General features: G+C 45.6%; 1 long non-coding RNA gene across 3 annotated transcripts in view; it reads left to right on the top strand.

Annotated features, from left to right (window-relative positions):
• Window positions 1–18,709, top strand: part of LOC147030275 (uncharacterized) — a 156,416-nt gene that overhangs the window by 22,261 nt on the left and 115,446 nt on the right. For all 3 annotated transcript variants that reach the window (XR_015056288.1, XR_015056287.1, XR_015056286.1), the window contains exons 3-4: window positions 1–544; window positions 1,517–1,567. The exon at window positions 1–544 is cut by the window's left edge and continues 58 nt beyond it. This is a non-coding gene — a long non-coding RNA (uncharacterized LOC147030275). The remainder of the gene's footprint in view (window positions 545–1,516; window positions 1,568–18,709) is intronic.

Genomic DNA, 18,709 nt, shown 5'->3' with positions numbered 1-18,709 from the left:
ATTTCAGCACCCAAGAAGAGCAGTGAAGCAAATAGGAGTAAGAGGAAATCCGTGAGAACGACAATTGAGTTGAAGAAAGAACTTATCGCTTTGCATGAGAGTGGTACGCGTGTGTCTGATCTCGCTGCCATAATCGACCGTGTGTAGGATTCTGAAAAATAAAGAAGCGATAAAAGCGCGAAAACCCGTCGCGAAGCGAACTCATTCAATGAACCCTCTGACGAATCGGCTTTAACGAACTCAACGTTTTTTCGTGAGCATGGCAGTGACGTCATGCTGCGTCACCCAATCGCTTCACCTCTTGATTATCTCCGTGGAACCGTGCGGTGAAAACGGCACGTTTGTGTCTCCACAGAGTGTACTGGGACATAAAACACCATTTGGTGCTTCATGGTTAATTACATACCTCCACCAGGCTGAACAGTTTACGTTTTGGATTCCAATTGCCACTGATAGGCCAGAGCTGCATCCAGACCTGATGGAAGAAGCGACAACGCTCCTGCTCATCCCCCTGGTTTGGAAGAAGATTCATGACTCAGAAAAGGTCATTTACTCATCTTATTTTACCTTAAACATTGGTAATTTCAGTTGAAAGTGGGTTTTCTTGGGGTCCAGGAACGGATTAATTCACTTTCCATTATTATTGGGAAAATAGTTTTGGAATCCGAACAGCCTCCTGGAACGAATTAAATTCGGATTCTGGGGGCACCACTGTATATGTATATGTATATCTGAAAAACATGTAGAGGGTGACAAGCATTCCACCGATCTCCACTGGACGTAGTCCTGCACCTCAGCCCAACGACTCTGTCAAACAGACAAAGATTACATGGTCAATATCAGTTTAACATCAAACAGAGCTGCCTATCTGGATTTCGGGCTTGTTTTCCCTAATCAGGACAGCATACCGCTAAATTTCTAACCAATGATGACAACATTCATCATTTAAACATCAGATGACCACAAGTCACACTCCTGATTGTTATGGTGAGCATTGCCACGGATTATGTCTCACATGGTAAAACAGCATAATTTGCCAAGAACAACCGTCCGTCTGCCACCCAGACGATTGTTCCCGCTAATGCAAACCATTCAATCAGGAAGCATGTAATGCGATCGGAGGGTAAATCAAAAACATGTGGAGTGTGACGAGCACTCTCCCGATCTCCATTGGACATGATTTACCCGCCGATTGCATTACACACATTGCTTAAGGATACAAACTGCCCTTCCCCATTGTCTCAGGTCGCTCACCTGTATTTGATTTTTCATTAATTTATTTTGATTACTTTTTTTTCTTTTATTTATATTGTCATTTACGATGCTTTCCAACGGCTCTGTGACTCTTCCTGGTGTCTCGGCTTTGATATCCATCGGCACACAAAATTACCGTGCTTTCCCAGTGATTTGGGTTGCTCACCTCATTTTTTTTCATGTTTTAAAAAATATATATTTATATTTTCATATATGGATGTTGTCCGACAATTCTGTGATTTTTTTTTTCATGGTGTTCCAGCTTCGATGTCCATCTGCACACAATATTTCAGCTCTCTACATCACCCAGAAGGTACCGATCTTTAACATCAATCCGTGAGTCAGTGGCTTTATATATATATATATATATATATATATATATATATATATATATATATATATATATATATATATATATATATATATATATATATATAGTTGCAGTTCTGGGAATCGTATCCCTCCAATGCAATGGCATCCATCATACAGTAGTACCCAGACAGTTATTTCATTAATATACATACAGTTAGACCCTTCCTTCTTGTCTAATGGGACAAATAGGACAAGTGCGTTGTGTGAATCTCATGGTTGGGTCTGATTGTATCTCTGGCATTATTTCCTACTCTTTTTCTCTATTCCTGAGGTAAATCCAAGCAATGGGTCCTTACGAAGGCCATCAGGCACTGCACTTGGACACCCACCTGTAAAAACCATGGCTGCGCCCTTTACTGTGAGAATGGGTTATCGCGAAGGCCAGCAGGTGCTGTGCTCGGACACCCACCTGTAAAAACCGTGGAAAACCGACACCAAATGCCAACGCCGTACAGTACACATGCGGCGCACTCTTTTTCAATCTAAATCTCCATTAAATTCTTATATCTATACTCTTTTCCATCCAAGTCTCCATCCAATACTTATATCTATACTTTTTTTCAACCCAAACCTACATCTAATAATGATATCCAATATTTTCCCTCAATTACTGACACAGATCAGGGCTGGCACCGTGCACACCACCGCTTCTTAGAAATGACCACATGCTCAATGGCGGCAGACCCACGCGCAGCTCTGGGGTAATTTATTATCGCACACAGAGAAAGGCACGAATGGCACACATCTTGTTCGGGTCTGCGCATCGGTTTACCATAGCATCTTACCATCGGTCTTCGCTGACCACCATGGCCGCAGGTGTCTCTGGCGGACGTCTTCTTCTCTCTCCACCCAGCGAGACTGCTGTCAGGCAGAGGCGCGCTGTACGGCTCGGACAGCATGGCTTACGGACAGGCAGCACATTGACCGGCACTGACCGCCAGTCACCGGGGCATGGCCCAGGGGTTCGGTGCAGGGCAATTTATGTGGCGGTGTTCGGAGCGGGACGATTCCGCAGCTTGGAATCATTTTGCCAGATGTAAAGTGGAGCCACTTCCGGCCATCACAGCTGGGCCGTGTGCTGGCCATGGCCCAACCAGAGCGCCCAATTTTGGTGACGACACATCGTTTCGGGACGTCGTCCCCACCCCACACCATCAGATCTATAAAAGGATGTGGCACGAGGCCGTTCGAGCATTCCCGTCTGCTGGTGGTTTTCCGTTCCTGCTCATCGCTCCTGGTTCCTGTCGGCTCGTCCTGTTCTCTGTCTGGCCTGGGATTGACAATCCACCCATTCACCTGCTGACGCCACCTTCCTTCACCAACTCGCCGCTGACTCTGGCCATCCACCCACCTGATCCTGTCTGCCAGGACGCCCACTTGTTTTGACTCCACCTTTCTCCACCCACTGGCTTCTGACTCCGCCCAAAGTCCTTTCTTCATGCCTGACGGTCACGCCCCATTCTCTGGATCGACGCTAAGCTGCAAGAAGTGCCACGAAGCAGGAGACGACACGCCAGCTGTCAGGGAGGTATTGCCCAGTGGAGCATCCCCCAAAACATACTGATGGCGCGGTCGGTCAATCGTGCAAGGTACTGAGAGACCATTAGCCTCATCTCCTCTCCTCTTTCTTGTCATTAACTCTTCTCCATCGGTGTGTGTGTGTGTGTGTGTGTGTGTGTGTGTGTGTGTGTGTGTGTGTGTGTGTGTGTGTGTGTGTGTGTGTGTGTGTTTTTTTAAGTTAAGAGTGTAGAAGAATTACATTGGGATAGCTCTGCTGTGTGTCGGCTTCCATAAGTTGCTTGTATTATTGTCGCACCACACTTTGCTTCCTATCTCTGCTTACACCCAATAATATACTACATTCACTGTGCCACATATTTTTCTGTGCCTGCCTATTAATAAATTATTAGCAGAAATGTTCCCAGCTCATTTTTGTCTTTTCTTTTATTGATCCAGCATGGTCCGTATCGTAACCTCGCCGGGACTTTATTCCCAACGATCCGTTCCTTTCAGCCAGTATGTCCTTGGCAGTGTCGCTCGACTGCATCTGATCCGGTAAAGTGATCTGGTTCGGACAAGGCGTACAGAGGGCGTGTCCCCCGGTAATTAGATCCTGTGATTATTTTTTAGGTAACCGGATAAACTTGACGGAGGACCCGAAGTCATGTGGTTGAGGTATTGGTGTTTACGGTCAGTTAGCGACCCGCCGCGTCACGGAATTATCCGTGTGCGACAGCCTGCGATTCCGGGGAGTGTGGTGGAAACCTGAGATAGCTTCCCGCCTGGTGGTGTTCTCACCTGACCCCTGGCTCACAACAATATATATATATATATATATATATATATATATATATATATATATATATATATATATATATATATATATATATATATATATATATCAATTGTTGCCATGGCAATATTCTGCAAAGCATTCCATGTCTTTGTCCATTGTCTTGGGTCACGTGACCCACAGTGAGCAGAGCAAGTCTGCACCAGCTGACCTTTATTCACTAATATTTTCATTCATGAAAATTTTCCAACTGCTTTGTGATTTTTCCCAGAATATTGTCTTAGATTTGCAGCAGTATGCAGGATTTCATCTTTCTACCCCACCAAGAAGGTATTAAATATTTATATCAGTGAATCAGTGGTTTAAAAGAGCTTTATATATTTGATATATGTATACATATACAGTGTGATCCAAAATTATGTCCAACTTTTCAAACAGTTGTCTTAATTTATTAATCTGACCTACATTTTTATCAGCGTCTCGCGTAGTGAACGCTGCTCTAAGAACGCTCAGTGTTGTTGTTGTTGTTGTTGTTGTTGTTGTTCTTCTTCTTCTTCTTCTTCTTCTTCTTCTTCTTCTTCTTCTTCTTCTTCTTCTTCTTCTTCTTCTTCTTCTTCTTCTTCTTCTTCTTCTTCTTTTTCTTTTTCTTATTCTTATTCTTATTCTTTTTCTTTTCTTTTTCTTTTCTTTTTCTTTTTCTTTTTCTTATTCTTTTTCTTATTCTTATTCTTTTTCTTATTCTACTTCTTCTTCTTCTTCTTCTACTTCTTCTTCTTCTACTTCTTCTTCTTCTACTTCTTCTTCTTCTACTTCTTCTTCTTCTACTTCTTCTTCTTCTACTTCTTCTTCTTCTACTTCTTCTTCTTCTACTTCTTCTTCTTCTACTTCTTCTTCTTCTACTTCTTCTTCTTCTACTTCTTCTTCTTCTACTTCTTCTTCTTCTACTTCTTCTTCTTCTACTTCTTCTTCTTCTACTTCTTCTTCTTCTACTTCTTCTTCTTCTACTTCTTCTTCTTCTACTTCTTCTTCTTCTACTTCTTCTTCTTCTACTTCTTCTTCTTCTACTTCTTCTTCTTCTACTTCTTCTTCTTCTACTTCTTCTTCTTCTACTTCTTCTTCTTCTTCTTCTTCTACTTCTTCTTCTTCTACTTCTTCTTCTTCTACTTCTTCTTCTTCTACTTCTTCTTCTTCTACTTCTTCTTCTTCTACTTCTTCTTCTTCTACTTCTTCTTCTTCTACTTCTTCTTCTTCTACTTCTTCTTCTTCTACTTCTTCTTCTTCTACTTCTTCTTCTTCTACTTCTTCTTCTTCTACTTCTTCTTCTTCTACTTCTTCTTCTTCTACTTCTTCTTCTTCTACTTCTTCTTCTTCTACTTCTTCTTCTTCTTCTACTTCTTCTTCTTCTTCTACTTCTTCTTCTTCTTCTACTTCTTCTTCTTCTTCTACTTCTTCTTCTTCTTCTACTTCTTCTTCTTCTTCTACTTCTTCTTCTACTACTTCTTCTACTTCTTCTTCTTCTTCTTCTACTTCTTCTTCTTCTACTTCTTCTTCTTCTACTTCTTCTTCTTCTACTTCTTCTTCTTCTACTTCTTCTTCTTCTACTTCTTCTTCTTCTACTTCTTCTTCTTCTACTTCTTCTTCTTCTACTTCTTCTTCTTCTACTTCTTCTTCTTCTACTTCTTCTTCTTCTACTTCTTCTTCTTCTACTTTTTCTTCTTCTACTTTTTCTTCTTCTACTTTTTCTTCTACTTCTTCTTCTACTTCTTCTTCTTCTTCTTGTGAAGACAAAACCTTTATATTCGGACTCGGCTCTTTTATATGCACGATCCGGATATCCTTCAATACTAAGCACTTGTACACATCCTCGCATTGAGGGTGCCTTTTGAGAGTGTCTATCATGAACTTTTGAATATATTTGGACATTTGCTTTAAAGTTTCGAAAAGTTCACGTTACTATTTAAAGATTATTCCATTTAATGTATTGTAAATTCGTAAATACATTATTTATTTCGTAAATGCACTATGACAGGTCTCGCTATTGGCTTAATCAAGGCACGTGACAAAATATCGGAAGTTGTTGTTGTTGTTGTTGTTGTTGTGGTTTTTTTTTTTAAGCCGACAAAACCTTAAGGACGCTGCTCTTGGACACATTTGTCCTTGTTATTTTCAGGTTGCCTAAGGAACAAGGTTTAAAGTTTTTCCAGTCAAAGTATCTACCATGTTGAACAATTATCTTGTGTTCCAGTGGATGATCATTGTTGAGACTTTTTTTCTCATAGTCGTATGTTTCTTCACAAAGGTAGTTTCTTGGGGCTGATCTCAATGCAAGAATTCCACAATACAATACCATGAAACATATTGTTAAAAGGTTTGGAGACACTGGTAGCGTGAAAGACCAAATTAAGGACACAGTGGTTTAAAACATTTCGTGATAACACCCAACATGATGGAGGCTGTAAGAGGAGCTTTGCAGGCTTCTCCAAAGAAGTCGACTTTTACAGCTGAAGTCGACTTTTACAGCTGGTGAAAACTTCTCGCACGACCGTTTACACAATCATACATGACGATCTGAAACTGCATCCGTACAAGATAGTTACTGCAACCCCAGGCCAAAATAAATAAGAGGGATTGGTTAAAAATTTGCATTGCCATTGACCAACGGATCGAAGAAGACCAGGATTTTCAAGACATCTTTCGTGATGCGGCCGATTTCCATCTCAGTGGCCATATGAACAAACAGAATATGCGATTTTGGGCAAAACACCAACCGCAAGAACAAATGGAACAACCAGTTTCTGTAGCGAACTCATGGTTTATGCTTTCACATGTGGCGGTATAATCGGACCTTTCTTCTTTCAGAATGAAGCCAGACAAACTGACAGTCAACACAGACAGATATGTGGTGAACATGTTGCAGAGACTTTTTCTGACACTGAGAAGGAATGAAGACATCACTGAATTCAGTCACCGTCCAGCAAAACAGTGCACCACCATATAGTCTAATGGTGTTTTGGAGTTTTTGAGACTTCATTTTTAATGTACAATTTCGAAGTTCATATGAGAGCTAACGCACAGAACATACAACAAGGGGAGCAAGAGACAAGAGGGGCAGGTGAGGGAAAGAAAAAAACAGTGGGGAGCAAAGACACGAGGATATCCAGATGGTTGAGGAGATTTCTCAGGTGATCGACTTATTTCTCAACAGCGGACAGCCCATGACCTCCCTAATCCCCGGATCTGTCTACTCCCAACTACAACCCCAATGGGGAGTCCCTCGAAAACCACACACACACACACACACACACACACACACACACACACACACACACACACACACACACACACACACACACACACACACACACACACACACACACACACACACACACACACACACACACACTGCTGGAATTGAAAAATAACATCAGACAGGAATTCAGATGCATACCAGCTCCAGTTCTCAGCCGAGTCATTGACAACTTCAGTGTCTGTGTGGCAGCTGTACTCCAGAGGTGGGGTGCTTGGATTGAGCACTTCGTCAACTACTAATGATGTCTCTCCATATTGCTTTTGGAAGCATTTTTTCACCATAAAATAGATATTCAACTAAACCTGTGGATTATTACACAGAAACGATTAAAATCGACCTGTAATTAAAAGTATTGCAGTTAAGTATAAGGATACATATATATTGTTGCGGATTCGCGCCCGCCGGCGTGCTGACGGCCACGTAACTCGAATCGCGGCACGTCGCCCACCGGACGGACAATCCAGTCGTGACCCTCTCGGACTAACGCCGGGAACCAGTCACGGGTGGACCTTTCGGTCTCACCGCGATCGAGCCAATCAGCCCCCGCGTGGGATAGGGTTGCTCGCCGAATTCGACCTACCTAAGTACCCACGCGGAGGGTAGACCGGGCGATCGCACCTCGCCGCAGGTCGACTTCGGACACGGGCCACTTAAGCGACCCGTTCCGTACTATCAGAATAACCGAGCGGTGTTATCGTCGACCTCGACGGTTCGATTAATTATCGGGCGTATTCAGCCCACTACCAACCCTTTACGTGAAGCAAGATGGGGATTCAATAGAGGAAAAGACGAAGCGAAGCGGGAGAACAGTTCAATAATAAAGCACATTTATTCGCGGCACACGGGAGCACACATATACAATTCCACCAAATGCACACAGAAAAGACACAATGTAATTTACACAAAAAGCAAATGTAAAAGCGAAAACACAATGCAGAGCTAATACCGACTACCGAGCACACGGCAACACTTATACAATTCTACTTCACAGACGGCGCCGACAACACATACCCAAAACCAAGGAAAGAATACCCTCAAGGATGAGGCGGGCCTGAGGCCGAGACCGGGTCGCGCCTACCCGTCTGGTGATGAGACGCGGAGCGGCGATGGCGCCTCAACTCCGCGGGCCTCGCGGACAGTGTCTGGTAGGGGATGGGAAAGGGGCCCCCTTGGTCGCACTATCTCAGCGCGGGGGGAAACAGGAGGGGGTTGCTGATGCTCGGGGTATAGAGGATTTTTATTATCCCGCGACGAGCGTCTCCACCTCGGCCAGGTCGCGCTGTCGGCCTCCCTGGGGTGCAGCTCCCGACGCGAGCACCCCCTCGTCTGGTGTCGCTGCCTTTCCACAGCTCCGTCCCCTCCGTTCCGACTCCAACGCACACGACGACCAGCTCCTTCTTGCCAACTCCACCGCCCGCGAAGTCTTGACTCTCTGTTTCCGACTCTCCTACTCTCCTACTCTCCGCCTCTGGACTCTCTGGACTGACGAACACGGTCCTTTTATCAGCCCCGTAGCTTCGCCCTCTCATCTTTGACCCCCTCCCTTCGACCTTTCACCTCGCTCCCCATTGGCCCGAGAAAAAGTGGGCGTGAAGGCTTTTTGATCCATAAATTTGCATATATCGATCGCCCTGGGGGCGGGGCCAATTCGCCCCTCGCTCACCGATTGGACGGCAAAAAGTGGGCGTGTGTCGTTTTGGATCCGTTTTTGAAGCAGAAAATCCGTGATTTTGTACACGCTGTTCAACGTGCGCCCTACACGAGTCCAGCATCGGTGCCCATGAGTGGCGCGAGATGACGGTGATGCGATGGTGGCGAGTTGTGACGGGAAGGTCGTGGCGGTTGTGGTGAAGCGGCGTTGTGGTTGGTGGTTGATGTTGTGGTTGTGGTGGTAATCATGGCGGTTGGTCCAAAATAAAGATAGCAAAAGAAAAACGGCTATCCTGAAGAGTCGCAGCACGCATAAATGACATGTATTCCCACTAGACAACGGGTTTGGGCCTAACTACACATGTACTTACCGAGATACCTCACCTAAGGGACCTGAATGGTGGTTTGCGAATTTGGTAACCACAACAATATATATATATATATATATGTGCATTGGGAGGTATGTCAGATTTGAGAGAAATGTGGGTGTGGACCTGAGTTTGAGTCGGAGAGGGTTGCATATTCATCAGTCAGATGGGTTGCGGACTAGAACAGTGTGGTGGTGTGAGTGAAGAGGGACATGGTATGTGGCGCACAAGACGACCGGGAGAAACAGCCAGGTAGCAAACCACAGTGTTGTAGGTCCTGGGGTTGTACTTCAGCAGGGAAAGGATGTGAGGCGGAGAGTGAAATGGCCAGGTATGGGAGAAAGGGGAGTATGGGAGAGTATGGATGAAGTGGTGTGTGAGGCGCTTCCGAGTTTGAAAAGAAGGGTGGAAGAAGATAGATTGAGGAAGAAGAATGAGATTGTGTTTAAGTTTGCGTGTGTCACGTTTGTAATGAAGGAGTGTGTCAAGAGGCGTCAGGAGTAGGCACGGTTGATCAGGAGGTAGAGGGAGATCCAGGAGCTCAGAACAGATTTGAGAAGCTTGAACAGAAAATGGAAGTAGGTGGTGGAAGGAGAGAGGAATGGACTTGGTGTTGACGAAGCAGGTGAGAGTGAGGTTCATGAAGTTGAATAGGGTAGAAAGGATGAAGAGGCGAAGGAAGGAGAGACAGAGGAAGAGAAGGAGGTTCCTTGAGAATCCCTTAGGATTTATGAAGGATCTGTTGGAGCAGTCTAGATCTAGTGCACTGAAGGTATCGAAGGAAGAATTGGAAGATCACCTGCATGTTATGTACACAGACACAAGGAGGGAAGAAGTGGTCGAGGACATTGAAGGCTTGGTGAGACCGATGGAGCCAGGTGTTCCCCTTGATTTGTCAATGCGGAAGATGTCTGAGGTTGAGGAAGGCATGGGCGGCATCGGCACCGGGACCAAGTGGAGTACCATAAGGTGTTTAAGAGTTGTGGAAGGCTCTGAAGGTGGTCTGGAGGCAAGGAATGGTGCCCAGTCAATGATGTAGGATGGGAAGAGTTTATATTCCGAAGCAGGAGGATGCGGAGACACTTCAGCAGTTTAATTATAATAATATCATTGCTCAATGTCGATGGGAAGATATTGATGGGTGTCTTTGCTGCGTGGCTCTCAGGCTTCATCAGAGAAAATGGTTTTGTGGAAGGTTCTGCACAAAAGCCAGGAATATCAGGTTCACCAGGACGTATTGAACACTCGGCAATCGTCTGGCAGGTATTATAAGAGACAGAGACAAAGGAAGGATGTTGCAGTGGTATGGCTGGACTTGGAGAATGCATATGGGTCAGTGCTGCATGCCCAGATCAGATGTGTCTTGGATTTTTTTTGTGTGTTACGAAGATTTAGGGATTTTCTTATGGCATATTATGATCAGTTTTGGATGCGGTTTGTGGCACAGTCTGACATAACAGAATGGCAGAAGTTGGAAGTGGGGATCCCGATAGGATGTGCCATCTACCCTATTTTGTTTGTGCTGGTTGTAGAGTTGCTGATACATGTTGTGCGTGGACATGGGGAAAAAGAAGTGGAGATAGTCCCTGGTCAGAACTTGCCAAAAATGTTTGCATTCATGGATGACCTGACAATTGTCCAACGCTCAGCTGATGGAGCAGTAGAGGTAAAAGAGCGATTGGAAAGATTGATGCAGTGGGCAAGGATGGGCTTTAAGGCAAGAAAGTCGAGGAGTGTTGTGGTGGATTATGTTCACAGGTATGAGCTGGGAGGGGAGATGGTTCCATCATTGGCAGAGGCCCCATTAATAGCTTGGCAAGAGGGCATATGGTGGAGTTGAATGATGTGGGTAGGATGGAGGAGATCAGGAACAATCTTCTGAGAAGTTCGAGGATTGATGGATGTGGTTTGCCAAGAAAGTTGAAGATATGGTGTTTGAAGTTTGGATTAATGCCATGAGTATTGTAGCCATTGATCGTTTATAATGTTGTGAATGGGCATGTAGAGAGGATGGAGGTGTTGGCAAGTTGTTTTTTTGTTTGTTTGTTTTTTTGATGGAAATCACCCCAAACAAGGCACAGAGTCACTATAGGTAAGGGGTGAAGAAAGAAAAAGAGGAAGACGCAAAACTGGCAATACCTTCACCTCGTCCTCAAACAAGGAAACCTCTTCACAAGACCATTGTGCAGGAGCGGGTAACTAGGCCAGGTAGAAAAATAAAGATGCACCACCAAAGAAGAGCGGCGTGTTAGCATTACCTCGCAACCAGTTGTAGTTTAAAGGAAAATGTAAATTCCTGAATCCAGGCCGCCATATTTATTGTTCCACCTCCGCTGAACCCTCCTTTAAACACTGGAAATTTTGTTTCAACCTGATAAAAAAATAAGAAATTACATTAATGTTGGAATATCAAGTTTCAAAAGACTTCTGGTTTTTGTCCCGATTCACCCCAGTTTACGGTAGTCAAATTGATGTTAAAACATGAAATAACAACACTTCTTTCGTCAGGTCAGGTTCGATCTGTGACCTGCTACAGGTACCATGTAAACCTGTACTAACCTGTTCCATGGTCGGGTTGTCGGCGACTAAACCGTCTCCCCCACCAGGTTTTCTGGTGAGGAGGGTGTTTGGATATGGACACCCAGCAGGATTAAAAACAAAACCTGTCAAAGGGCGGAGGAGCTAATTGTGAGCCAACGGCCATCCATATCTAGTGCCCAACTGTGTCTGCGGACGTCCTCCTGCAGTTGGGCTACTTCTTATTAGGAGGTTGGTGGCAGGATTTGCACTCCAGCCACCGTAAAACGCTTCATTCCGCAAAACGCAAAAACGCAAAAAAATCTGAAAACCCACTCCGTGGGAGTACCTCCTGTGCAGCTTCCCTTCGCAGGGCAGCTCACCGGATGATGGGATTGGGGCAAAGCCTTCGGGACCCCCAATCTTTGATAGGAGGGAAACCACGGGGTAACATCCCTGGGTCAGATTGCGGGAGAGTGTGTCGGAGTGGTGCTGAGGTGTCGTCCACCAGACGGCGGTCTCCTTGGGTTAACCTGAGGCGGTCCCTTCGGGTGGGTGCCTGGAATGTCCTATCCCTAAGAGAGGATGATCACCTGTCTCTGTTATCATCTGAGCTCAAGCGTTTGGACATCGGGGTTGCAGCTCTCTCTGAAGTTCGGAGACCGGATTGCGGCGAGATAATGGTGGGTGGTTACACCTACTATTGGTCTGGTCGCTCTGATGAGTTACCATACCCAAGGAGTTGCTGTAGCTGTGTCCAATAAGCTGACCCCAATGATAATTGAGGTAACACCGGTCAACGAGCGTATTATGAGATTAAGGATTCGTCACTCCTTAGGTGTCATTTCCCTGGTCTCTATTTATGCTCCGACTGAGGCGAGTGATGTTACCGTGAAGGACACATTCTACGCCACACTCGAGTCTGTGGTTGATCAGTGCCCCAGACGAGATACACTTCTAGTCTTGGGGATTTCAATGCATCGACTGGAACTGATAGGGTCGGTTATGAGGTGTGTGTTGCTCACCATGGGTCAGGAACTATGAACCAGAATAGCACTAAGTTCCTTGACTTTGCAGAAGTCATGGACTTAGGGTGGCTGGTTCATGGTTTCAGCGCCCGCAAGCTCATCGCTGGACTTGGTATTCCAACGCTGGCGGTGTGGCAAAGGAGATTGACCATGTCCTCATTGACGGTCGCTGGAGGATGATCCAGAACTGCAGGGTCTACCGGAGTGCTCAGTTCCTCAATACTGACCACAGGCTTGTTGTAGCAACTCTAAAGCTGCACCTTAAATCCTGGAGAATGGTACCATCCCAGCCTAGGCTGGATGTTGCCAAGCTCAGGGATGAGAGAGTAGCTGAGGAGTTTGCGAACAGGCTGAGTGGACACTTGGGGGTCTGGGTGCTTTGGGGGTCCTGAAGAGTTGTGGAACACCTTCAAGACCACCGTCCTTGATGTTGCCGGTGGATGCCTTGGAGTTCACCGCAGGGCAAAGAAGAATTTTGTCTCTCAAGGGACACTGGATACCATTGACCAGAGTCGCAGGGCCAGGCTGAATGGCAGAGCTGAGCTGTTCAGGGAGCTGAGGCGTAAAACTGTACGTGCACTGAGGGTGGACAAGGAGGCCTATGTGCGAGGAATCTGTGAGGGGGTAGAGCATCACCTGTGGACAGGTGATTCTCGTCCCGCTTACAGGGGAATTCGCGCATTACGTTCATCCAAGCCCATCCCTCGGAGCACTGCAGTTCGAGCAGAGAGTGGTAGGCTCTTGACAGAGGAGTCTGAAGTGAAGGCCCGCTGGGCCGGTTACTTCGAGCGGTTGTACCAGGGTGATCCCCCAGCTGTCGAGTTGGACGTCAAGGGTGTTACAATCCCTGTTGCTGACCCTCGAATCAACTGTGGTCCACCATCGCTTGTGGAAACACGGGCTGCGGTGAACCAGTTGAAACGGGGCAAAGCTCCAGGGATCTGTGGCATCCATGCCGAACTTCTCAAGGCTGGTGGAAATGCTGCACTCGTGTCGTTGCATGCAGTTTTGTGCTCTGCCTGGAACACAGGCATCATCCCAACTGACTGGAAGAGGGGCCTTGTTGTCCCTCTCTGGAAAGGGAAGGGTGATCGCCAAGACTGCAACAACTACCGAGGGGTGACGCTGCTCTCAGTGCCGGGCAAGGTCTTTGCTCGGATAATTCTTGATAGGGTTCGCCACCATCTGCTTGAGCACCAGCGTCCAGAGCAGTCAGGCTTTACACCAAAGAGGTCAACGATTGACCGTATCCTTGCACTTCGTGTACTCACCGAACGCAGACGAGAGTTTCGGCAGGGGCTGCTTGCAGCCTATGTTGATCTCTGTAAAGCGTTCGATTCAGTGAATCGGGATGTCCTCTGGAGGATTCTTGGTCTTCGTGGGGTGCCACCGAAACTGATCGATCTGATGTCTGAACTCTACTCTGGTACTGAGAGTGCTGTGAAGTGTGGTGGTACCGCCTCTGACTTATTTCCAGTTGTTACTGGAGTTCGTCAGGGATGTGTACTTGCCCCCACACTTTTCAGCACTTGTATGGACTGGATTTTTGGGAGGATGTCGGAGAGATCAGCTGCGGTGCATCGTTTGGCAATGTCAAGATCTCAGACCTTGATTTTGCAGATGATGCAGTCATCTTTGCGGAGACTTTAGACATCCTCTTGGGGGCCCTCGAGGTGCTGAATGAGGAGTCGGAGCCGTTGGGATTACGGATTTCTTGGGTCAAAACAAAGATCCAGGCTTTCGGTGACATCTTGGATGCTGCTGTCCTGTCTGTGTCTGTTTGTGGTGAGGATGTTGAGGTCGTGGATAGATTCACTTACCTTGGCAGTGATATTCATGTCTCCGCAGGTTGTGAGCCGGAGGTCAATAGACGTCTGGGTCGGGCCTGGGGAGTCATGGATTCACTGGATCATGGGGTGTGGCGCTGCCGGTACCTGTGCGGGAGGACGAAAGTCCGAGTCTTCAGGTCCTTGGTACTTCCAGTCTTGCTCTATGGGTGCGAGACTTGGACTTTGACCAAGGATCTGAGACGGAGACTTAATTCCTTTGGTACCAGGTCTCTTCGGAGAATCCTTGGCTATCGCTGGTCGGATTTTGTGTCCAACGAGCGATTGCTGAGAGAGACTCGGATGAGATTTGTTACCTGCATAGTCCGTGAGCGTCAGCTGCGGCTGTATGGACATGTGGCTCGTTTTCCTGACGCTGATCCTGCTCACCAGATTCTCTCAGCGAGGGAGTCTCATGAGTGGAGGAGGCCAGTGGGCCGACCACGTGCCTCATGGTTACAGCAGGTTGACCATCATCTCAAGGAGATGGGGATGGGCCTGGCATCTGCCTGGGGGATGGCCAGACGGAGGCCCCTGGAGTACCGGCGGAAAGTGGACGCAGCGACGCGCTGTTCTGGCACATGCTCCCATACCTGACCTGACCTGGTGTATGTCGGTTGGATCCCTTGGCAGGGAGAGAGGCAAAGCTTGGCATGCACCTCTAAGTTCTGCATTTGAAGGCGATTCTCTTTTGGCATCGAACCAGCTGAATTAAAATATTTATATTCCCTGTTGGCAAAAAAGGGTTTAATTGTTTTTTATTGCCTCTTGTTGTTTACTCTGTTAAGTAGAAATAGGGGGCTGACAGGATGGCCTCGAGGTGTGCACACTCACCTCTAAGCTGTCTCACCTGGGTTTGAATCCCGACCCAGCTACAAATTGTCGTCCCAGTGTTTCACAGGCAGGGTGATTCATCAATCATCAGATGGACGTTGGTCCCAACGGGTGCCCTGTCTGCCAGCATTCGTTGGTAGATGTTGGAGATCCCATGGTGTGCTTCGTGAAGAGTAGGGAAGCACCATGAATCATGAACAAATTACAAATTCCTGCCCTAACCAGCAGAGGGAATTGCATCGGCAGCTTCGACGCGTCCTCAGTCAGTGATGCTACCTGCAGCCTTCTGCTGCATACAATCGAAGAAATAGAAATAGGATGCTTGATACTCTATTATTTAATGGAGTTTGTAATTTTGTAAGGCTGAGGTTGACAATAATTGTTTAATTTAGGGTTGCAGCATAGTTTTGATTTTAGAGATGCAGCAGGCAGGTGGCATGCAGACATTGTGGTGATGTGGGACTCTCAGAAATGGACTACAAAAAATGTGGTTACAATGCTTGGCAAATGCTGCAGAGGCAAAGCTTCGATCAGAATTTAGATCTCCGGAGGCTTGAACCAGCTGAACAATGGCCAAGGTCACTCGTGGAAAGATATGCTGAGCTGGCCACAGATAGAGATACATGAATCATGTTGCATCACTTGAAATGACACGGGTATGATGGGCTGTCAGCTGAAAGGGCTATCTTGCAGTCCAGAGCCGAAGCTCCTTCATTTGAAGGTGAGTTCCGACAGCAACATGCAACTTTATGCCCGGTGTTTGCTTAATGACGAGGGTGGTGGGCTTGGGATCCAAGGATCCTGTTCATATTCTGTTTGGCTGTTGAATTAATACCAGGTGGGGTTGACTCAGCCTGTTATCCTTCTGAGGTTGGCAAAATGAGTACCAGCTTGTTGGTGTCCTGTGTCGAGTGGTGACCTGTCCAGGATTGTTCCCAATAGCCCAGGAGACTGCTTAGGCAGCACTGATGCTCTGTATCGAGTATAGTCCCGATGGATGGGTGCAATTTTGTCTTTAAAGCTGTGGGCATTTAGGAAGACATTATGTTGTTGACCCCTTAATTTTGACCCACATCATGCCACATGCCACCTTCTTCCTGCTATGTGATTGTGAAAATAATTCACCAGATAACTTTTCTGTACCACAGATGTCTATCGAGGCATAGATGCTGTCACATATTTCGTCCTTCATCATCTGTATCATCTTTGTTCTTCTATAGCCAGGCATTCACAGCTGATCAACACCACCCTCCCAAACAACCGCAGTGGGATTCATTATATTTTTCTAACATTTTTCGGTCCATTCTGCAGATCGATATTGCAGTGCACAACATACAAGTCCATTTCATCAGCGCACAACATATGAAGGACATTTATGAACCTTCCATCATTTTTAATCCTGCTGCTAGACTTGTATGGTTAAGTAGTGTGCTTAATTAAATAAGCTTAAGATAAGGAATGTTAAGGTTAAGACTTGGTTTCCTTGATACTGTTGCAATTCCTTTTTTTGTTTTGATCAGCTATTTTCTAATTGTAAGAAACATCTATTTTTGTCATCAGATGTTGTCCTGTGATCTGATGTCCACATGTCCATTTTGACTCCTGTTCCGTTCTATATAATTCATTCCACCATCGGAACTGTCCAATTGGTTCCATGATTAGGGGCATGGCACCCAAATAGATGGTGTCATTTTGCTTCTTCTACCTATTGTAAAGTACATGGCTTAGCCTTCCCAATAACCTGTGGCAAACTCGACCCACGGTCACATAACAGTATATTGGGAGATCCTTCATGCATCTTGTGGCAAAGGTGTGATGGCAAAAATGCTGTTCACTTTCACCCCAAGAGAAGTGAATTCTTACAACACCAAGAAAATTGTAAGGCTGACATGGCTGCTTCTGGGTGGGTTTTAAGGTAGTCGAGGAGTTGCAGCTGAAACCAGAATCCTATCCAGGTTCCTCCTGATGACTCCATCTTTGCTTCTTCAGGTTCCTTCCAGTGACTCCAAAGCAGCATTTGGTATTTTATTGATTATGTTTGTACCATATCCTGATGCTGTATTGATTGTGCTTCCCCGCTGACGGACCCCTGGTAGCTCGTACCTCTTGCTGCATTTTTGAGCCTGTGGAATAACTTCTGAAATCTATCTATCCATGTTCTTCCTGCCATCTTTGTTCTTTGTTTCTTTCAGACTTCTTTCTACTTTTTCACATTTCTCTTTATTCATTCTCATTCGTGCTTTTTCTTTTGTTCATTTTTTCTCTTCTATCTCTTCTTTACCTTTAATTTGTATCTTCCTTTATGTGTCTGTCTTGGCTGGGGAGAAGTGAAGTCTTACAATTTATTTTTTGGAAGGCTCATTTGGTTGCATCTGAATGGGTTTGAAGGGAGTAGTGGGGCAACTTAGCATAACAATTGTGCATTTTGTGAGGAAAGCACCAAATTTGGCACACTAGTAGCCTATCATATTATGAACAGATTTGGATATTGGGCCATCTCAAATTCAGCTGCTGATGGCTGTGGCAGCCATTTTCCACTGCCATCAAAAATTTTGAGATGGCCCAATATCAAAATCTGTTCATAATATGTTAGGCTACTAGTGTGCCAAATTTGGTGCTTTTCTCACAAAATGCACAATTGTTATGCTATATTTAGCTAAGTTGCCCCACGAGAGGAATAGCAGCTGAAACCCAAATCATATCCAGATCTCTCCTGATGACTCTATCTTTGCTCTTTACTTATTCATGTTCCAACTGATGAATCCAATACAGTATTTGGTCTTTCCTTTTATTAAATCGCGTTGGGATCTAAACATTATAGTTCTTCTTTAATATGTGCACATGGCTGCAAGTCGCATTCACGATGGACAACATGGGATCTTTGACACTCACCAACTAATGCTGACAGATGGGACATCTCATTTAAAGTCCAAATGAGGGATTGCACAGATGTTGAATCACCCTGCCTGCCAAATACCAGGATGACAGTTTAGATTAATCACCCTGGGCCAAGATTCAAACCAGACGAGACACAGCTCATAGGCAAATGTGCATACCTCGAAGCAATCCTGCCAGCCCAAGATTATGGTGAAAATGGAAGATAAGTACTTAAAGCATAGTCATGTTCCTCAAAACATTTACACACACTTTTGCCACTGAGTGGGATAAATTATCTTCAGTTGAGAAGTAAATCTTAAGTTGTGGTGATAAGCTCTCATTTGAGTGAAACCAATGTCCACGAGCATTTTATTTGGCTA

The sequence above is a fragment of the Eptatretus burgeri genome, chromosome 3 (genome assembly GCF_056783735.1).
Source record: "Eptatretus burgeri isolate ZD-2024b chromosome 3, Ebu_testis_v1, whole genome shotgun sequence".
Lineage (NCBI taxonomy): Eukaryota > Metazoa > Chordata > Myxini > Myxiniformes > Myxinidae > Eptatretus > Eptatretus burgeri.
The sequence above is the reverse complement of the archived record's forward strand: the minus strand, read 5'-3'. Positions and strand labels throughout refer to the sequence as shown.